Source organism: Nelumbo lutea, chromosome 1 (genome assembly GCF_056320005.1).
Source record: "Nelumbo lutea isolate HS-2025 chromosome 1, American lotus-T2T, whole genome shotgun sequence".
NCBI lineage: Eukaryota > Viridiplantae > Streptophyta > Magnoliopsida > Proteales > Nelumbonaceae > Nelumbo > Nelumbo lutea.
Genome location: NC_142684.1, coordinates 35598495 through 35622648, shown reverse-complemented (window position 1 = coordinate 35622648; position 24154 = coordinate 35598495).

Below are 24154 nucleotides of genomic sequence, written 5' to 3'. Positions count from 1 at the left end.
AATTTTTGTCTTATCAATCAATCAAGAAAAACATAATGCAAAATGCCATATTCAGATGATTCAAAACAATGGATATTCAAAGATAAAGTTCCATCGGGGATTTTTGCTAGACTTGAATAAGAGATAAAAGCAACCACTTCCTTCTTGAAAAACAATTATCAATATATTTCAAATGTAAAAAATATAAACATTGGATATGCAATTATTTCTGATCAAAGACTCATATCGAGAAACACCCATCTAAAGGGGGGGTGCCTAGGGGGGCCACAAGCTGAGCTCTTCATGAGCTACTCGAGCTCAGCTCGTCTCGGTTTCAACTGAGCTTCAAGTTGAGCTCGACCCCAATTTATAGGCTCAATCAATAAATGAGCCGATCTTGGGCCTAATATAGCTCAACTCGTAAGGCTTGCGAGTTGAGCTCGAATATATATATATTCTATAATTCTTAATTTTTAGATATCAAATAAAAAATATTTTTTATTTATATAAAACATTTTTATTAAATCGAGCTCAAGGTTCTAGCTCGAACCGAGCTCTAGCTCGAGCTTGAGCCTTGTGCTACCTTGGCAAGCCAAGCTTGAGCCTCGTACAATTCGGCTCAACTCAACTTGAACCCACCCCTAGGGCTACCCTAGTTTTGATGAATAAAAGGTAATTTTATGCAAAGGGATTGGTTGCTTAAATTAAGGCAGCAAAGTTGATGATTTCTCCAAAAATGGGTATCTATGAAAAACTCCAAATGAGGGATTAAGTTGAACATACTCGAATTGGGTTAAGTGGTAATTCTGTCACACCTTAGGTGATTGATCAGTTCACTTGCTTGATTACTCAACTTTCCGATGCATGGTATTTCTAATGAAGAGATTCTTCTTTGGACCATTTTGCCCCAGTTTTAGAGGATCACCAGGCTAGATTTCTTCTTTTTTTTTCTTTTGCTTTTTTTCTTTCAATTCCATCTTTTCCAGCTCATTAGGTCTATCTAGTTCTACTTATCAATTTCTCAAGGATCGAGGAGGACTGGACGAAACATGGCCTAGGACAATGATTCTTAAACAAGGGATAAAAGGCTCAAGAAACTTAAACTATAATGGGTACTAGATGTTTGAATCCATATTTAGGGTCTTATTCAAAGTTATGCTCTTGTACCCTTATTTTTCCTCAATCAAACACTCTTGAATTCATAAATAAGACAAATTGTTCTTCATGTCTTTCAATACTATGGGTTATGCACCTAGGCAATCAGGGAGGACTTTGTTGAAGGATGAATGAAAATAGGTATGGTTAAAAAAAAAAAAACAACAAAACAAAAAAAAAACTAAGAACTGATGTCACTATTGGACAATATCTTATCAATTTGATCATCAAGTCTACCTCAATTGCTCTCACTTGTTCTTCTCTTCTTCTTCTTCTCGCAACAATTGGATGCCCCAATTTATCTTTGCAACCCCTTTTCCTTTTTGCTCTCTTTGTTTATTATTATAATTTGTGCACTTTCCCCAATTTTTCAAATTCATTTCTTTCATTCCGTTTATTCTCAATTGATTGAAATTCACACATAGAGTTGAACATTTGACATCCGTTTCTTATGAGGGTTTATTTGAAGGAATGGTTCCTACAAAGGCTCAAAGGAATAACTAGTGAAATGAATAATAAATAGGGTTTGACAAAAAGGGATTAAGCAATCAGCCAAAAGAGGGCCTCCCATCTTTACTCCATTAAATGCAGAACAAGTAAGGAAGAAATACATGTCAAGCACACATTTTGAGTTCAACTGACTCAAGGGTACTTATGTCTTTTGATAACTTCAAGATTTGAATGTTCTAAGATTACTTGAATTAGAGTGATTCTTTCCCCTTTTTTCTTCTTTTCTTTTTTATCTTTTTTTTTTTCCTTTTTCTATTTCCCTTTTTTTTCTTAAATTTTTTTCTCATAGCCCTTTGGAAAGAATCATCTTGGGAATTTGATTAGTTCAACAAAGAAGAAGGTCTAATGAGATAAGCTCAATGGGCTAACTAGCGATGTTGATAGTGTTAAGGGATTTAGGGGAAATAAAAACAACCGATAATGGCCTCCAATCCCTTCCCTGATTAATCAACAATGCACTAGGTTAATATGATGCCTTCATTATGTGATGGCTCAAGGAATGACACCAATGAGTACATACCCCATCACAATGACTTCAACCTTATGACTGCCCTAGTTTGAGCTATTAATGGTGAGTTTATATAAACTGGGGTAGTCAATTGTTGCGAAAAAAGAAAAGAAGAACAAGAAAGAAAAACTAGGGTAAGTATGGTAGTCAAATTGATAAACCGATACCTGGAAGTGACATCCATCTTCATTACAACCTTACCTATTTACATTTCATCCCAAAACAAAGTCCTCCTTGATCAACTGAATGTATAACCCATGGTATTGGAAGACATGAAGAGATTTTTCATATGTGGATATGTGAGTGTTAAATTAAAAAAAAGGAATAAGAGCACAAGAGCATAATCTTGAGTAAATCCCTCTGAATTGATTCAAACACTCGATACCCATTTTAGTTTAAGATTCTTGAGCCTTTTATCATTTGTTTCAGAACCCTTGTCCTAGGCCACATTTTTTCCTAGTCAGAAGTGTGGTAGAAATTGACCAAAGAGGGTTGGCAAGGAAGAAATTGACCAAAAATAACAAACAAAAAGAAGAAAAAAGAGAAAAAGAAAATAAGAAATCAAGCCCGGTGATCTCCTATAGGGGCAAATGGTCCAAAAGAAGAATCTCCTCATTAAGAGTACCATGCATTGAAAAGTTGAGTAATCAAGAAAGTGAAATGATCAATCATGTGAAATGTGGTAGAATTACCAATCAAGCCACTTTGAACAAATCTAGCTTAACCCCTTAGTTGAAACTTGTGATAAGCACCCATTTTGATGAATTATAATATTCTTTTTGGAAAATTGAGCAATTATCCCCTTTGTGAGTGATCCTTCTTAATTCATCCAAACTAGGGCAACCCCCTTACGACGGGTGTTTCTCGATGTGAATCTTTGATCAGCAATCATTGCTTATCCAATGTTTATTTCTTTGAGATTTGAAATATGTTTATCATTACTTTCCGAGAAGGAAGTGGCTACTTTTATCTCTTTTCCAAGTTTGGCAAAAATCCCCAACGGAACTCTATTTTTGAATACACATTACTTTAAACCATTTGAATGTGGCATTTTGCATATTATCTCTATTGTATTTGGGTTTTTAATTATACCACATTTTTTACAAGAAAAGAATAAGCATTGTTTTTCTTAATTGATTAATCAATTAAAATTTTCATTTGAAAGTCGATCATTATGTGAAGAATTGTGTTTTTTTAGTTAAATCATATCGTGTTTTTTTTTAAATCATCTAGCTTCTAGAAAGTCATATAATTCTCCTGCCCTATGGCATAGAAATCATTGTGAGCTTTGGGAAGCTGAGAGATTAAAGTCATTGATAGTGACTCCGTTCTCCATGGAAAAGGCACACAACTGAGAGATTTTGGGTCCCAAGGATTGGCAGAGGGAATGTATTAGGCACTCATCTCTTCAAGTTGTTGTAGAAACCCAATATGGGAGTTATTCATGCTCAATTTCTTTTAGAAAACCAATAAACACAAATGCCAGAATTTATGAAATCTAGAGAAATGTGCTTTCAACTTCTCCTAAGACTAACTTTGAGGTGATGTTATCAGGTCTTAGGTACTAATTTCCCTAAGACCCCCGCCTCTCTGCCTCTATACTCAGTCTAGAAGAAGTTGAGAACAATGCTTCTCTAAGGTCTCAGAACTTCAAGCAACCCAAGAAAACCAAATAAAGACTTACCTTTCGTATGTACCTTGTCAAAAGTTTTCCAACAGCCAGGGATGAGATAGAATGAAGTTTAAATGGTTTCTTAAGTTAGGGAGTGCTTCTGGTTGCAACAACTTCTGCTTGAAAATGGAGGAGACGAGTTTGGAATCTAAGGTTCAGATACCTCCAAATTTTGGGTGGACAGGAGTTAGTATATGGGCTGAGAGGAAGCTCTCTTCTCTCTTCCCCATCTCTCACTCTCTCTCTCTCTCTGGGGGCCTCCTTCTGGTTCCTCCTCTCTTTCTCTCTCTCTCTCTCTCTAGGGACCTCCGTCAGGTTTCCTCCTCCTTTTTTAGCTTGAGTTAGGTCTACATTTATAGAGGAAGGGAAAGGAAGAGGTCTAGATTCATTCAATCACAAGGCTTGGGCTTCAAGAAAACTTTTACAAGAGAATGGGCAAGGATTTTTCAAAGAAAATGGTAATTAGCTAACTTTTCCTCTTTGGTGAAAGATTGTCTTCAATTTGAGGGTGGTTTTCATGGATTTTGTGTGTCCAATGGGAACTTGGGGCATGTCTTTCATGGTAGTGTCGTATTTGGGCTATTAGTGGTAAAAAATGTAAATTTGATGAACATTTAAAATGTTATTTTATCTTTTCTTGGTTTTAAGTGGGGGTACCTTTGGGTTTTTGGGTTTTTTTGGGTCTATTAGAATTTATTTCATTGGTCTGAGTTTTCTAATGGATCAAGAATGGGTCTGACATCATCCATTACCCTTTTGAGGCTTCAAGTTGGGACAGATGATGTGATAATTTAATCTGGTGCATCGAAATGTTATATTTCTAGTTTAATGGTCAAACAGATGAATTAGGATGTGAAATTTGATGTGCTAGGGTTTTTTGGGTCTATGAATATAGTGGTGATGTCTGATTGGTCAAATAGGGTCGGGATGATTGAGATCTATGGCTGACAAATTTGGATCAATGAGATTTGCTGAAATAGAATATTTGTTTAATGAAGGGCCAAATGGAGGAATTTTTTGACAAAATTTGGTGGCTTTGCACTTTTGAACATCCTGAATCTAATGAACATGATAGATCTTTGATCAGATGTGTAGGTTGGTTGATTTAGTTCAGATCATGGTCATAGTTTATGGTTTTCCAATCAACGATAGGGTCTGAAATGGAATTCTACTTTTTCAACGACTAAATGGAGGTGTTTGGTCATCAAATTTGATGTGCTGTGGTTTTTTAGGTATCTAAATATAGTGGTAAGGTCTTATTAGTCATGAAGTTGGGATAACGGATGGTAAGCCCTAATTAATGAGATTTACTAAAATAAGACATAGGCTTGATGGGGGTCAAATAAGGGAATTTTTAGCTACAATTTGGTAGGTAGGCATGGATTAAGGTGAGTGGTCAAGTGTATAGTTCTGATCTGAGAAAGATATGGTCAATTTTTGTAATCGTTCAGGGTCATCCGAATGGGATCCTAATGTTTTTGCAATTGGTTGTCATAGATTTGTGTTGGAATTCGCTAGTTGATTGTTTCCTAGTGATCTTGAGGTGATGGATATGTTGGACTTGGTTTTGGAGGAATTGGGATTTGAATATTGCATAGATCGAAGCCATTAGAAAGGAAGTTGGCATGATGAATGGTGGATCTTTGCATTTTAGTCATGAAAACTAATGTGTAACTAAATTATAGTTCTCCAAGTTTGGGGATAATGTCTGATCAGACATTGATATTGACCTCAAGGTTCGTATTTGTCTTGTGGATTGTGTCAAATGAGGGTATTTCGAGTTTTGGAAAGCCTTAAGTTGACCTGGTTGTGTTTCCATGTTTTTTGGGTTTAAGTGGAGGGTACGAAGAGGTAGAGTAAAGGAACTGAGCAAAAGTTGGGTGCTAACAACTGCCCCTCTTTGTTAGAGGTAGCATGTTGTCGAATAACAAAGAAAAAGAAGCACACAAAGATTTTTCTGAGGGATAAGTGGTTGGAAGCCAGAATTTTGTTGCTGGAATTTTAGTCAAGGTTGAAGTTAATTCAGTGCAAATCCTTTGCTTGGAGTGTGTGGTATCATGCCAAGCCTTGGAAGGCAGAAAATGTCAAACAAATACAAGAAAAATATATTGGTGTCATCCCAAAAATAGCTAGCATTAGTTGATGTTTGATTTTTTATTAATGCACGCATTGGTGAATGATGATTTGAAGGATTTGATATGTTTAGTATGGGATGAAGCTTGTTAAGTTTTTCTTATTATTTTTTATGGATTTCAAATTTGTTATTTGATGGATACTTATAGGTTGAGTTTGTATGGGGTTAACCTTTCTATGTTGTGACATTTGAATTAATGGTCTGATGAAAGCCTATAAATTTTTATTTGAAAGACTGTTGAGTTTTTACAAATTTAAGTTTTTGATAATTGAGGTTGAATCTTGAATTTACTATTTGATTCAAATGTTTGATGGAATTTTACTAAGTTAATATGGCGGTTTTTAATTGAGTTTTTTATAGGTCTTGTTTTTTATTTAAATATTTAATAGATTTTGATTTGAATTTTCATGGGTTTTGATTATTGAAACTAGTTATTTTATTTAAATATTTGAATTTTGTGGTTTTAGTTATTTGATTTAAATGGAATTTCGCTTTTGATTTATATTTTGAAGAGTTATGATTTTTGAAGTTGGTTATCTGATTTGAATATTTGATGGATTTTGACTTTTGATTTGAATTTTTGGTTAGTTATTTGATTTATGATCTGAGTTTTTATGGGTTTTAATTTTTAAAAATATTTTATGGAAGTTTAATATGGATTTTGATTTTTGTTTTGAGATTTTATGAGTTTTGATTTTTTTTAAATATTTGATGGAAGTTTAATATGGATTTTGATTTCTGTTTTGGGACTTTAAGAGTTTTGATTTTTGAAATTAGTTATTTAATTTAAATATTTAATAGAAGTTTACTAATTTCATATGGATTTAATTTTTTTATTTGAGTTTTTACATGTCTTTATTTTTGAAAATATTTGATGAAAGTTTAATATGGATTTTGATTTTTGTTTTGGGTTTTTACGGCTTTTGATTTTTGAATAGCTATTTAATTTAAATATATGATGCAAGTTTACTAATTTAATATGGATTTTGATTTTTTATTTGACTTTTTACGGGTTTTGATTTTTGAAATTAATAATTTGATTTAAATATTTGATGGAGGTTTACTAAATGAATATGGATTTTGGCTTTTGCTCTAATTTCTTTGGGTTTTGATTTTTTTTATGTTTGATGTTGAAATCATTTTGAAATTTTGATGAAGGTCCTATGATTGTTATAGCGCATGTTGTTGTTTTGATAATAAAAGCCCTTTAGGTAGGAGTTACTTGTGCATTAAAACTTCGATAATTCAGGCAACAAAAATTGTATGGTACAAACTATACGATGTTAAAGTAAGTCTGATGCCCCAGTAACGGTTTGGATTTCACAATGGTGGTTTGAGGATGAGGTGGTCCAGTCACAACTTAACAAGCTTTTTGTGCTTCTGAACATACTGCCAAGCATCGGGGCAAAAGATTTTTGAACTCTAAAATTGATTTTAAGAATGATTGAACTAAAAGTTTTTTTTTTTCTTTGAACAATTTTCTCAAAGGTATCTTACATGGGATTTTTTTTTTTGGATTATGCCAAGTGAATGCTTTTGATTGACTCCGAGATTTTGCATGAAGGCAAGACACACAATGTGATAGATTTTGATGGGTATTTGATTATGCCCAAAGGTATATCTCACAAAGAGAGAGATTTTGATGAATTTCGATGGGCATTCGATTATGCCCGAAGGCAATTCGTACGAAGTGAAGGTCACATAAAGCAATATTTTTTTATGAATTTTGATGGGTATTTGATTATACCTAAAGGCAGATTGCATGAAGCAAGAGATTTCAATGAATTTTGATGACTATTCGATTTATGCCCAAAGGCATATCGCATTAAGCGAGAGATTTTGATGGGTATTCGATTATGCTCGAAGGCAGATCGCACGAAGCAAGAGATTTCAATGATTTTTTATGGGTATTCGGTTGTGCCTAAAGGCATATTGGACAAAGTGAAAGATTTTGATGAATTTTTATGGGTATTCAATTATGCTTAAAGGCATATCCACAAAGAGAGATTTTTTTATGAATTTTGATGGGTATTCGATTATGCCCAAAGGCAGATCAAACAAAGTGAGAGTTTTTTATGAATTTTGATGGGTATTCGATTATGCCCGAAGGCGGATCACACGAAGTAATGGTCATACAAAGTGAAAGTTTTTTTATGAATTTGGATGGGTATTTGATTATGCGAAGGTGGATTGTACAAAGCAAAAGATTTCAATGAATTTTGATGGGTATTCAATTATGCCTGAAGGTGGATCACACGAAGAGAGAGATTTTGATGAATTTCGATGGGTATTCGATTATGCCTAAAAGTGGATAGCACAAAGAGAAAGATTTTTTATGAATTTGGATGGATATTTGATTATGCTCGAAGGCGGATCACACAAAGTGAGAGATTTTGATGAATTTCGATGGGTATTCCATTATGCCTAAAGGTGGATTGCACAAAGCGAAAGATTTTTGATAGATTTGGATGGATATTTGATTATGCCCGAAGGCAGCTTGCACGAAGCGAGAGATTTCAAAATGTTTCAATGGGTATTCAATTATGCCCGAAGGTGGATTGCACGAAGTGAAAGATTTTGATGAAATTCGATGGATTTTATAAATTTTGGATGATTTAGATGAAGGAATGAAGGATGCTATGAGATTTTCATTTTGTTTTTTCTTTTTTTTTTTTTTTTTGAATCAAACAAGGATTAGGTTGATGGTTAGAACTTACTTTGACAAAATAATGACATTCAAAAGAGTCCACTTACCATTAATGTGGTGTGAGATTTGATGATAGCAGCATTATTGGTTTTAAGGATATGCACCTTAGAAATGTTAGATGCTAATTGGAAATTCACTTCGGGAAAATATTCGAGCAAGAGGTAGTTGTCCCTTCGTGCAGAGATTGAATCTTCATGACTTTGCTAAATCGAACTTCTTGTGTTTTGATATGCTTTCCCCGATTGTAATGTATCTTTCTCATTTTCTATTTCTTTTTTTGTTTTTTTTTTCTTGCCCTTTTGACACGGTTTAGTGTTTCCAAGTCCAACTTCTTTTTTGTCATCATCTTTTTTTCTCATATGGGGAGCCTACACTTGATTGTGTTATTGTCAGCGTAAAAAGGTGTGCCCAAGGTCAGCTTGTTAATCTCTCAAAGATCGAGGTCTTATTAGATTGGACAAAATGTGGCTTAGGACAAGGTTTAGAATAAAAATATAGGAGGCTTAAATATTCTTTTAACATAGGTTTCACATGCTTGAATTAACAAATAGGGCTTTTAGCACATTTTTTTGCTTTTCTTCTTTTCCTTTTTTTCCTTTTTTTTTTGTATTCCCTTTTGATGAGAAATGCATTTCATGTCTTTCAATGTCTTGAGCCATATATCTTTCTTGATCTAAGAGGACATTTTGTTGGGGCAAACAATGAGGTGGGGTTAGGATGAAATTGGAAACATATGTTTAGTTTAACTGACCCCATTTTTTTTCTTCTTTTTTTCTACAAAATTGCACTTCACTAAGTTAGTTTTTCCTTCTGACTTTGTTCCCTTTTTGACTTATTGTAAGGGAATTCGAACATTTAACATCTATCTCTTGAGAGAGGGGTTTATTCAAAGAAGAGGTTCAAAGTATTGGTTAGTGGATCAAAGATCAGGTAAAATGATTGATAGGTGGCCTCCCTTCATCTCTTGATTGTATGTATAATTTATGAAATTAAATCCATGTTAATCATGTCCTCAATTGATCTTTCAAGGGAGAAGTATTATTCTTTGACAATGTTAGGGCCCTTCAATGAACTTGCCCCTAGTTATTTTTGCTTTTTTATGGTATTTTTCAAGCTTTTTCTTTCCTTTTTTTCCTTTTTTTTTTTGCCCATTGATTTTCCCTTTTGATTCAAGTATCTTCAGAAACTTGTGGGAGTTGTCAAAGAAAGGTTTATATGAAATGCTCAAATGGGCTGACTATCGTCTGAATAAATGATGAGGGACCAAGGGAAATGATCAATCGAAAATGGCCTCCAGTCCTTTCTTTGATCAATGAGCAATTAATATTGGTTTTGATGCCTTTATGCCGATTTAGGAGTAGCTGTTGCGAAGTTTATTTAATGCCTTATTACCTTTAGTGCTTGTACTACCAAAGGTGTCTCCTTCTTTGAACATTCCCTTTTTTGAATTTCCACTCAAGAACCAACTTTTCTCAAGAACATAATAATGAGACTTATTGCAAGTTTTTTATCATCAAATCTGGATACACTAGAAGGATAAATTGGGCCCAGTTGAATTTGTTATTTTGTTGGGAATAAACATTGGGACACAAACATTGGTTGATAAAAAACATAAAACAAACTTGCATTAAGTAAAAAATTGAGTACATTGTGCTTTAAGGCACAAAGAAAAATAAAGTTCAATGTAAATGTGCTTTAGGTGGCAACATGTCCATAAGCTTGAGCCCAAGGTTGTATTGGTCATCATTCATGAACCTTTGGATAGCATACTTCAATTGTCAGTATTCATTAGTCTCATGTCCTAGTCCTTGATGGATTTGTAGAATGCTTCTAAGGCAATAAATGAAGGTATCATTTCTTAACCAAGATGGGCAAAAGTTGGGAGGGTTGGCAAGGTAGCGGGTTGAACTTCTTTACTTCTTTCTTGTTTAAGAGATTAGCTAATCAACTTGGAGGGTTAACAAATTCACTACTTTTCAAAGTTCTTCAATCTCTTGTTGGATTTTGAATTTATCTTTGGTAGGTGATGTCGTCTTTCCAGCAAAGAGCATTAAACTTTAGATGGAATGTGAACATGTACTGAATGAATGCAAAGCTGATGCAAGTAATGCCTAAACTATCTGGATTGATACCTAGAGGGTGTCTAGGTGGATAACCTAGGGTTTTAGATGACAATATTAAAAGGAGTTTGTCAGCACCCGATTTTGCTCAGTTTATCGCCTGAACCTCCAATTCACCCCGAACCTCCAATTAGACCCTTCTGATCCTTCCTAAACACCCAAAAACCCAAAAATCACTACTTTTATCCCTAAAGCCCCCAGATCCATCGTTAAACCTACCCGATACTTATCCGATGTCCCTGATTGACCCCCACTTACACGTTAAACATTAGATCAGACACAACCATCAGACCCAAGACTTCCCAAAACACCTACCCTAGAAATTTGAACTCAAGATTCCTCCGTTCATTGGTTCATCAAACTAAGATTCCATTACGATGCCTCTCGTTAGCCTAAACACTCACAACCTAGATTCCCTAGATCTTAACACACCTGAGCCGATCAAATTACACCATTAAACTCTAAATACATCAAAACACCTTCCCAGAAAGTTTCAAACCCATTGGAGATGTTTAACGCTAGATTTGGGTGGCTTTTGGGCTGAAAGTTGGGATTTTTGGGTTTTTTGTTGTTTAAAAGGATCAGAAGGGTGTGATTGGAAATTTGGGGTGAATTGGGGTTAAGGCGATGGATTGAGCAAAAATTGGATGCTAACAATAAGGCTTATCTCTTAATAGAGTCCATATCCAAATTAGATTTGGATAATCTCCTAATTTGATTGGGAGAATGCTCCATTGGGAGATAAAAGAATAAGAGGGTGAACTAGACAAAAACACCACTCTTTCTTGTTCTCTCTTCTTCTCTTTTGTCTTCCAAGAAGCCCTATAACGACCTAAGCTTTCAAGGACTGACAGAGATCAATTTTCTTCTCATTTTTGCAAGAAAAATTTAGAGGAATTTCAGGCTAACCTTCCTCAGTTTGATCCAAGTAGTTGGGTTGCAATTTTGCTAAAAAGTGTGTTGTTGAATCAGCTTCACCTATACACTACGCCATCTTCAGTGGAGGCTGGTTTTGGACTGATTTGGGCATGAACTTCCACCTTGAGATCTTTGTTTTTGGTATCCATATCAGGTATAAATATATTTTTTTGTTTGGTTTTAAATCTGGTTCGGTTCTTTGCAAGACCGATCCTAAAAAATGCAATTTTTCAAAACATAGGGAAATCGGTTCCAATAAGGATTAAGAAATTTTTGAAATTTTGCTTTGCCATCTAGTATGGTTCGGCCACCCAAATGATAGATCTTAACCATTCCAACAATAATCCAATTTTCCTTTAAGTAGTCCCTAAATTCGTTGGAGAGATATTCACCTCCTCGATTTGATCAAAGGGCTTTGATCTGTCTCCCCAACTGTTGCTTGACTTTTTGTCTAAACTCCTTGAACTTTTCAAAGGATTCATACTTATGTATCATTAGGTACATGTAACCATACCGAGAATAATCATCGGTGAAAATTATGAAATAACAGTGTTGGTTCCGTGTCCTAACATTCATAGGACCATGTACATCAATTTGTATAAGGTCAAGTGTGCCTCTAGTTCTTTCAAACTTACTTGTAAATGGTCGTTTTGCCATTTTCACTTAGAGGCAAGGCTCGCAAGTTGGTAGATTTTTCATAGTGAGAAAATCTAGAGGACCATCCTTCAACAATCTTGTGATGCGTTCTTTATTAATATGGCCAAGTTGGTAATGCCATAGGCACATGGGATTAATTGTATCATGTGTTCTTTTCTTGGGAATGTGTTCCGATAACAATAGCTGCAAAAGTTGTAGTCATCCCCAAGCAAAAGTTCTAGATATTGAGGACAATTCCTCTTCCAGTACCCAATTTTCTAGCAGAAGTGACATTCATCAAATGACTTGTCTCTCTTCTACTTCGGTTTGACTCCCTTTTTCTAAGGCTTTCTCTTACCCTTTCATTTCTTTCTACTAGATTTTCCACCTTAAACAAGCATGGTTACCGACTTATCCTTCTAAATCATTTCATCAACTATTCGCAACATATTGCTAATCTCCTACAAGCTAACTTTTAGCTTGTCATTATTGTAGTTCATGACAAACTAATTAAAGGATGAAGGTAGAGAGTTTAAGACAACATCAGTCTTGGTGTCATCATCAAGTTGGGAGCCAAGAGCCTCCAATTCATTTTAATAACCTATCATCCACATGACATGGTCATGAATTGGTAGGCTCTCAGTCATCCTCGTGGTCATCAAAAGTTTGAGGACTTTTTGCCTTGTAGAATGATTCTTCTCCTCATACATGGTTTTAAGACTATCCAAGATATCTTTGTAGATATCAATTTTGTCAAACTGTCTCTAGATAGAATTATCCAAGGTGGCTATGACATAACACTGGGCAAGAAAAATTTTCTCTTCCCATTTTTGATATTCATGCATTCTTGCTTCATAACCATGGTTTTCAAAACCGGACCAGACCGGCTGGTCGGATTGAAAAAACCAAGAACCAGTCACCTGACCGGTTCCATTTTCCCCCAAAACCATTGATTTTGGTCAGTAAACCACTGAACCGGCCGGTTAACCAATCAAATGGTTTTGACCATTTTCTAATATTTTTATTTTTTGTTATTTTTTATTTTTTCCAGAACGGGCCAGCCATTCGGGTCGAATGGTTGGACCGTTCGAATCGATAACTAGATCCCTAATTGGTTCAGTCACCGGTTCATTTTTAAAAACCATGTTTATAACCCTTATCACCCGAACGTTCCAGTGCTCAGTTTTTGGCATCCTTGTCCAATTTCTCGGACGTGAGTACTAGGTTTAGGTTACAATACCAGTATGCATAATTGTGTCCTTTCAATTTGTTGTCATCTAACAGTTTAGCAAATTGTCCGTGGGGCATTTCTAATAAAAGGCATGATTAATTATTCTATGACTTATTATTATTTCATTTTATCTTTCATAGAATGGACTTTTATCTATGTTCCATCTCTATTTGTTCATCTCTGAGATTTTCCTTCTATATGAATGACGATGACAATAGTTCATGTCCTTGGAAATGTGGAAAATCACATAGGTACATGGAGCTAACTATTTCAGTTGCATAAGCCCATCACTTTCTGTGAAGGATCACATATCTACCCATCAAATGAGATTTCCCTTTGGCCTTCATCAGACAATGTTCATTGTCATTTTAGGTTAAACCTTTCTAATTGGTAAGTGCAAACCTGTCATATCGGCAGCCCCAAGGTACCATGGTAGTCTTTTATTTTATGATAGGCCCCTCCCCTTATTCTATGACACCCCTATCATCTCATAAAGCAATCCAGTGAAATGGATAACCTAATTTTATGGTGCATCTCCACCCATTAATTCAACCCGTTTTAATGATAATGACAAAAGTTCTTTAGAGATATCATATTATGATATTCCCTATTTCATTGCACCAATATTGATCATGAGAGAACATGTACATCAATCCCTATGTTAGATTTACGCCATACCATAGTGGCTCCCACTAGCTTTCATAAAGTCAGATTCAAATGGGCTCCCTCTTAGGGATGAAGCTATTGAGGGGGTCCATTAGAAAAGAAGATCATGCAATGATCCATGGGCATCATGGCAATGATGTGCATTCAGCCATGATGTTCGTGGAGAACCACATAAATGAATACATGGCCAATCATTAATGGCCCATGAACACATCACATCCATTTAGCACATTTCATATACATACATAATTGATACATATTAATTCAAAACTTGTAAAACTCATATCCATTTAGATTAACACACATGATCAGCACATCAATGGACCAAATTATCCAATAAATTTATCTTGTCGTATGGACTAAACTGCAAAAAATAGCTCGACCTATATAACATTTCAAAATCCATATTAAACTTTCATCAAATGTTTTCAAAAATCAAAACAAACTCAAAAAAAAATCAAAATCCAAAAATTTCCATCAAATATTTAAATTAAATAACTAATTTCAAAAATCAAAACCCATAAAAAACAAAACAAAAATCAAAATCCATATTAAACTTCCATCAAATATTTTCAAAAATCAAAACTCGTAAAAATCCAAAACAAAAATCAAAATCCATAATAAACTTCCATCAAATATTTTCAAAAATTAAAACCCGTGAAAACTCGGATCAAAAATTAAATAACTAATTAAAATCCATAAAAATTCAAATCAAAAGTTACAATCCATCAAATATTCGAATAAAATAACCAATTTAAAAATTCAAAACCCATAAAATTTCAAATCAAAAGTCAAAATCCATCAAATATTCTAATCAAATAAATTTCAAAAGTCAAACCCATAAAATTTAAATCAAAAGCCAAAGTCCATTTAAATCACATAACTAAAATACACAAAATTTCAAATATTCAAATCAATTTTCAAAAATCAAGACCCATGAAAATTCAAATCAAAATTCAAAATCCATCAAATATTTAAATCAAAATCAAGACCTATAAAAAACTCTAATAAAAAACCAAAATCCATATTAACTTAGTAAAATTCCATCAAACATTTAATCAAATAGCAAATTCAATCTTCAACATCAATTATCAAAAACCAAAATCCATAAAAACCAACAATCTTTCAAATCAAAATTTATAAGCATTCATCAAATCACAAAAGCGAACCCAACCTATAAGCATCTAGCAAATAACAAATTTGAAATCCATCCCATACTAAAAAAATATCAAATCCTTCAAAACATCAATCACCAATGCATATATTAATCAAAAATTAAATGTCAACTAATGCTATCTATTTTTGGAATTGCACCACTATGTTTTTCTCATGTTTGCTTGATAGTTGCGATTAACTTCCAAGATTTGGGACAGTACAACACCTTCCAAGCAAAGGTTTTGCACTACATTAACTTCAACCGTGATTGGAATTCCAACAACGAAATCTCCCCTTCCAAACTCTTGGCCCTCACAAAAAGGGGCAATTGTTAGCACCCAATTTTTGCTCAATCCTTTCACCCTACCTCTTTGTACCTCCTCTTAGACCCCAAAAACTTAGAAATACAACCATGTTGACTTGACACTCTCTAAAACCCAAAATACCCTATTTTGACACAATCCATAGACTTGGAAAAACTACAAAAACCCACCGTTCATCATGACAACTTTCTTTCTAATGGCCCCGATCTATGCGATATTCAAACTCCAATTACCAAAAATATCCATCACCCCAAAATCACAAGGAAACAATCAACCAACTAGTGAATCCCACCATAAATCTACGATGATCAATCGTAAAAACATCAAGATCCCATTATGATGGCCCTGAATGATTTCCTAGATCAACCATATCTTTGTCATATTAGAAAATCCAATTGACTCCACACCCTAATCTATGCCTACCTACCGAATCATAGTTCAAAATTTCCCTGTTTGACCCCCCATCAAGCCTAGATCCCATTTCAGCAAATCTCATTAATTAGAACTTACCGTCTATCATCCCAACTTTGTATGACCAATCAGACCTTACCACTATGTTCAGAGACCCAAAAAACCCCCGGCATGCCAAATTTCATGGCCAAACACCTCCGTTTGACCATTGAAAAAGTAAGATTTCATTTCAGACCCTTTCATTGATTAGAAAACCATAAGTTAAGACCATGATCTGAAATAAAATAGTCAATCTACACCTATGATCAAAGATCCATCACTTCCATTAGATTTAGGTCGTTCAAAAGTTCAAACCCACCAAATTTCGTCGCAAAATTCCCCCATTTGACCATTCATCAAATAAAGATTATATTTTAGCAAATCTCATTAGTCTGAACATGTCTGCCATAGATCTCAATCATCCCGAGCCTATTTGATCAATCAAACATCACCACTATGTTTAGAGAGACAAAAAAAAAACCAATACATTAGATTTCATATCCTAATTCACTCATTTGACCGTTAAACCAGAAAAATACAATTTCGATGCACCAAATTGAACCACGACATCAGTTGTCCAACCTAGAATCTTAAGAGGGTGGGCATTGATGTCAATTCCTTACTTAACCCCATTGAAACACTTGGACCAATAAAATAGAGGCTAATAGACCCAAAAAGCTCAAAATACCAAATAATCCCCTACTTAAAACTAAGAAAAGACAAAATAGCACAAGTTTATCAAATTTATATTTTTTGCCACTAACAGCCCCAGATACAAGACTGTAATGTTTGGCATGCCTCAAACTCCTATTGGATGCACAAAACCCATGAAAACTACCCTCATATCGAAGGAAATGTTTCACCAAACAGGAAAACTTGACTGTGCATCTATTTCTTTGAAAAATCTTTATCTATTTTTGTGAAAAACTTTTATTGAATCCCAAGCATTGTAACTGAGCGAATTCATATCAGACCCCCCCTCCCTTTCTCTATAAATACTGATCTAGTTCAAGCTCAAAAAGGAGAGAGCAGGGAGGAAACCTAAGGGGGAAGGAAAGAAGATAAGGGAGGAAACCTAAGGGAAGCCCCTAGAGAGAAAGAGAGACACAAAGAAAGAAGAAAGCTTTCTCCAAGCCCATATACTACTTCTTGTTAACCCGAAATCCAAAGGTACTCTAAACCTTAAATTCCAAACTCGCCTCTTCCATTTTCAAGTGGAAGTTGCTACAACCAGAAGCACCCCCTAGCTCAAGAACCTATTTAAACTTCATTCTATCTCATCCTAGCTGCTGAAAAACTTTTGACAATGTACATATGAAAGGTAAGTCTTTTTTAGTTTTTCTCAGTTGCTTGAAGTTCTGAAATGTTAGAGAACCATCATTTGCAATTTCTTCTTGACTGAGCATAAAGGAAGAAAGGCGAGGTTCTTAGGGAAATCAGTACCTAAGACCCAATAACATCACCTCAAAATCAGTCTTAGGAGAAGCTGAAAACATGTTCATCTAGATTTAAGAAATTCTTGCAACCATTTTTTTTTCTCCAAAAGAAACTGAGCCTAAACAACTTCTATATTGGGCTACTATAGCAGCTTGAAAAGAGGGGTGCCTAATCTTCGGGACCCAAATTCTCTCGGTTATATGCCTTTCCCATGAAAGACAGAGTCACTATCAAAGACTTAAATCGAGTTTTTCAAATCTGAAAATGATGGCCCATTTCCTCTAAAATGGTGGTGACTCCATCTCTTTGAGTCGACCATGAGCTTCTCAGAGCTCACAGCCATCTTTAGTGGATGCTGGTTTTAGGACTGATTTGGACATGAACATCCACCTTGGGATTTGTGTTTGTAGTATCCATATTAGGTTTAAATCTCCCTCTTTGTTTGGTTTCAAATTTGGTCTGGTTCATTGCAAGACCAATCCTAAAAAATGTAGCTCTTCAAAACATAGGGAATCCTTTTTTAAAATTTCACCCAGCCATGTAGTATATAGTTCAGCCATCCATATGATGGATCCTAACCCTTCCAACAATGGTATCAGAGCACTAGGTTCAGCCCTTGGACTAAACCAAATCGGGTTTGAACCATAACTCAAATAGGTAAGAACCATTCTAGCCAATTTGAGTAGTTAGCAGAAATCTCTAATAATTCAGTTCTTAGAGTGGGCCAATGATCTAAAAATTTTATACACATATTCTAATATATTATAGAACTATTCTATTATGGATTCTTGAAAGTGTGATAGAGATCAAGCTCTTGATGGTTGCAAGATTTGTGCACGCTCAATTTATTAATTTGATTATTTGGTCTATAATTAATTATTTTTCTTTTTTGGAAAGAATGTATTAGGTTTTTCTGATGTAAGTAATAAAAATTAGGTTTTTTCTATTTTTTTCACTGAAAAATTTTGTTGGAGATTGTAGAGAAGACAGGGATTGTAGATGGAGATCAATCTGCATATTGTAGTTTTGTAAGGATGTAGTTTTATCCAGATTGGATTTGGACAATCACACTATCATCCCTAGACATTTATTTCTGATAATCTGCTATTTATTTACTGATGTGATTTTGAATCATAACTAAGAATTTCAGATCATTACCAATGTAAATTGATGCATGTTAAACCCTAGGCCGATCTAACCAAGTTTTAGTCCAATCTTGTTGGGCCAAACCTATGATTCTTTGGGGTCTTATCACCACCCCTTGGATCACTATTTAAGTGACTCAAAATTTATTTTAGGATAGGGATTTGATGGCCCATTGCATGGACCAATTCAACCATACTTGAAAACCCTTTTATGTTAGATTAAAACAAGACTAGCCCATTTTAGCATGGACTGCAATATGGGACGAACTATTTTTATAGTTTGACCCATATGGTAAGATAAAAATATTGGATAATTCAGTCAATTGATGGTTGATCATGTGTTAATCTAAATAGATATGGGTTTTACAAGTTTTGAATTGATATTGATCAATTATGTATGTGTATGAGATGTATTGATTGGATGTGATTTTTTCACGGGCCATAAGTGCTAGGCTCATGTATTCACTTATGTGTCTCTCCATTAACATCATAGATGAATGCACATCATTGCCATGATGCTCATGGATCAATACATTATCTCATTTTCTAATGGCCCCCTCAAAAGCTTCATCCTCAAGAGGAACCCCGCGAGAACCGTAGCCCATTAAGAGCCCATTTAAATCTGACTTTATGAAAGTCAATGGAAGCCATTATGGTATGACCTAAATCTGACCTAGAGACTGATACATACATCCCTTCATGATTAATATAAGTGCAATGAGATAGAGAATATCATAAGATGATATCTATAAAAACATTTTGTTATTAGCATGAAAATGGGCTGGATTGGTGGGTAGAGATGCACCATAAAATTGGACTATCAATTTCAGAAAGACGATCAGTGGGATGGATTCATAAGATGATAGAGGCATCATAGACTAGTGGGGGGGCCTATGCTAAAATGGAAGACTCTCCCACAGTACCTTGGGGCTCCCGATATGAAAGGTCTACACTTATCAATTAGAAAGGTTTAACCTAAAATGGCAATAAACCTAGTCTGGTGGAGGCCAAAGGGAAAGCTCATTAGATGGGTGGATATGTGACCCTTCACAGAAAGTGATGGAGTTATGCTACTGAAATAGTTGACCCCATTCACCTATATGATTTTCCACATTTCGAGGGACATGAGCTATGTTCTCGTCACTAAGGTAGGAGGAAAATCTCAAAGATGAACAAATGAAGATGGAACATAGATAAAAGTCCATTCTATGAAAGATAACATTAAACAATATTAAGGTCATGGACCCACTTAACAGTCAAACAGTTTGATTTTTAGGAGAATCTGGATGAATCTTGTGTTTACAAAAAGATATGGTAAATGTATGGCTTTCACAACAATTCTCCATGAACAATCTTGGAGAAGCCTCTTATATCTTGGGACTTCAACTCTATAGAGAGAGATTGAAGAGGATAATTGGATTATCTCAATCTACTTACATTGAAAAGATTGTCAACAAATACAATATGGAAAACTCCAAGAAGGGATCTGTTCCTTTTAAGCATGGAGCCACTCTCTCCAAAGGAATGTCACTTAAGACTCTTGAGGAGATTGAGGACATAATAGAGGTTCCCTATGCCTCAATTGTAGGGAGCATCATGTATGCTATGTTGTGTATTCGGCCAGACATTGCTCAGGTTGTTAATGTTGTAAATAGATACCAATCATACTCAGGACAAGAGCATTAGACTACTGTAAAAAAAAATACTAAAGTACCTATGGAGGACTAAAGACATTGCAAAAGTCATTAATCTTAAATGGTAGTTCATTACAGATGGTCAGTTATATTGATGTCGACTTCTGGCCTAACCCGGATGGTAGAGAATCTATATTTGTATACTTTAGGACCCTGTGTAGTAAGAAAAATAGTCCACGATCAAAACCAAGCACATTGCCATAAATGGGGCTACCTAATAAGTAATATAGATGAAGAAAATGGTCCTAGAATTTGGAATCCTACTATATCACTCATTCCACTGTTGTGTGACAACATTGAATCTACGGGAGATTGTTAGTAGAGGGGGCATCTGGATTTAGAATGTAGCATCAACGAAGAATGTGGCAGACCCATTGACTCAGCCACTAGCACAGAAAGCGTTTGAGAAACACGTGGATAATATGGGACTGAGGCTTGTACCCGATTGGACCTAAGTGAAAGTGGAAGTTGTTAGACACTATATACCCATAGCTCCAACTAAATTGATTTATAGATACATTTATTGTAAATGAATAAAAGTGCATTGTTGTTTCATGTTGATATTGATATGCTTTTGTGTAATTACCACTTAATTCGACACTTATGAGACATATGTTGGTTTAGAATGTTCTCAGCCATTGGATAGACTTGGGGAGTTTATCTTGCCAAGGCTAACACTGATGTGCAGCCAAAGAAGTTGGGACAGTTTGTCTCAGTTGCTAGGGTGACTCAAAGCACATGTAGTGTGTGTTTGAATAAAACACTGAACTCGAACAATCTTCCAATTATGCCCTGGACCTTGGAAATTGATGGGAAAAACTAGAAAGTTACACATAACCCTAAGACTTGATTATGGTACTGCACTAGGTATTGGATTGGATTGTCTTAGATATGCCAATTAGTGATATCTATCAATGGTTAAAAGCTGGGTATGTTGGGGCAGTTGGAGAATTCACTAGAATAGGTGATCATAGTGATAAGATTAAGATCAGCCCTTTTGTCAGACAAAGTGAATGATAGGGCTTACACTCTCTCTAATGGAACCAAAACTGCTGGTAGTGGATTTCAACTATGTTTGAGATTTGGCTTTCTAATATATATATATATATATATATGTGTGTGTGTGTGTGTGTGTGTGTGTGTGTGTGTATGTGTGTGTGTGTTTCGTAAAAATGTTTGCAAAATGTTTTAAATCCTGAGACTCATCCGATCAGAGAGTGTGACACTATACCTTGCAGCTAGGGGAGACGCCCTTCCTTGTCAAGCAGTGTTGTCATCATTATGGGTTGAGAGGTTAAGTATAAAAGAACCTTAAGGGATGAATTCAATGATCATTTAAGATTAAGTTGTGATAGGACACAACTTAATCATTTTCACAGAGGTTGCATCGAACCCATGGGGACTTGTGTGAGTTTATTGTGGAGTCCCACACCATACAAATTAGGTCTAAGTTGGCCATGCAACACCTTGGGTCATGAGCGTTTGAAGGAAATGGGCCTAAGGCCCATAATTTATAAGATTAAGTTGTGACATGACAAGTAGTTGTCATGTGCTCTGAGTCAAATCTGGGTTTGGAAATGGGTTTTGGGTACCCGTCCTCTAAAGAGGAAAAGGCTTATCTCTTAATAAAGTCTAGATCCAAATTTGATTTGGATCATCTCCTAATTTGATTGGAAGAGTGCTCCATAAGGAGTTAAAAGAAGGAGAGGGTGAACCAGACTAACGCTCTCTCTTGTTCTCTCTTCTTCTCTTTTGTCTTCCAAGAAATACTATCACGACCTAGGCTATCAAGAACTGATAGAGATCAATTTTCTTTAGATTTTTGCAATAAAAATTCAAAGGAATTTCTAGCTCACCTTCCCCAATTCGATCCAAGTAGTTAGGTTGTTGTTTTGTTGAAAACTGTGTTGTTGAATCAGCTTCACCTATACACTATGCCATCTATAGTAGAGGCTGGTTTTGGTACTGATTTGGGCGTGAACATCCACCTTGGGATCTGCATTTGTGGTATCCGTAATAGGTAAAAATATCCCTCTTTGTTTGGTTTCAAATCTGGTTTGGTTCAAAACATAGGGAATTTGATTCCCAAAAGGATTAGGAAATTTTTGAAATTTTGCCCAGCCATCTAGCATGGTTTGGCCATCCATATGATGGATCCCAACCCTTCCATCATCTACATGGTTGGGCAAAGCTAAATGATCAATGATGATGTTTTCAGAGATTCCAACGGTCAAGATTTGATTGGGTGTGCGCACTCATGTGGCATGGGATGCGACATTGATGTTTTCCAATAATCCTATTGTCAAGATTTGATCATGTGCACTCTCCCGCGTGATGCGACATTTTTTTTTTGTGAGGATTTATGATATTGTGGATGTTTTTCAAAAACTCCAACAGTTATGATTTAAAAGGGTGCCAGTAGTCGCATGGTAGACATGAGGCGACATAAATTTTTTTGTGTGATGTTGAATCTTGATGGTTGATGTTGTAAAAAAATCCAATGGTCATGATTTGATCAGGTGTGCGCACACGCATGGTATGCATGATGCGGCATTGATTTTTTGTGCGAGGCTGAATGATGTCGTTGATGTTTTCAGGAAATCCAACGGTCACAATTTGAAAGGGTGCACACGGTCACATGGTAAGCGTTAGGCAACATTGATTTTTTTGGGGCGATGTTGAATTATGATCATTGATGTTGTCAAAAAATCCAATGGTTATGATTTGATCAGGTGTACTCACCCGCATGGTACATGTGAGGCGGCAATGGTTTTTGGTCCGAGGTTGAATGATGACTATGATGTTTTCAAAAAGTCCAATGGTCACAATTTGATCAGGTGCACACAGTTCCATGGCACACGTAAGGCAACATTGATTTTTTGGTGCAGTACTGAATCATGACTATTGATGTTGTCAAAAAAATTCAATGGCCATGATTTGATTGGCTATGCGCACCCCCGTGGTACACGTGAGGCGGTATTGATCTTTTGGTGCAAGGCTGACTGATCATCGTTGTTGTTTTCAGAAAATCCAATGGTCACGATTTGATCGAGTGTGCGCACCCGAGAGGAACACATGAGGCGTGAATGATTTTTTGGTTTGAGGCTAAATGTTGATCATTGATTTTTTCAAAAAAATTTGATGATCATGATTTGATCGATTTCGCACAGTCGCGTGGTATGGTGAGGCGACATTGATTTTTTGGTGCGATGTTAAATCATAATCGATGATGTTGTCAAAAAATCCAATGGTACGATTTGATCAAGTGTGCGCACTTGCATGGTACGCATGAGGCGGCATTGATTTTTTGGTGTGAAGCTGGACAATGATAGTTGATGTTTTCAAAAATTCCAATGGTCACGAGTTGAGCAGGTGTGCGCACCCGTGAGGAACACGTGAGGTAGCAATGATTTTTTGGTTTGAGGCAAAATGATGATTATTGATGTTTTCAAAAAATTTAATGGTCACGATTTGATTGGGTTCGCATAATCACATGGTATGAATGAGGTGACATTGATTTTTTGGTGTGATACTCAATTATAATCGATGATGTTGTCAAAAAATCCAATGGTCACGATTTGATCAGGTGTGTGCACTCGCATGATACATGTGAGGCGGCATTTATTTTTTGGTATGAGCTTGAATGATGACCATTGATGTTTTTAGAAAATTCAATGGTCACAATTTGATCAGGTGCGCACAGTCGCATAGTAC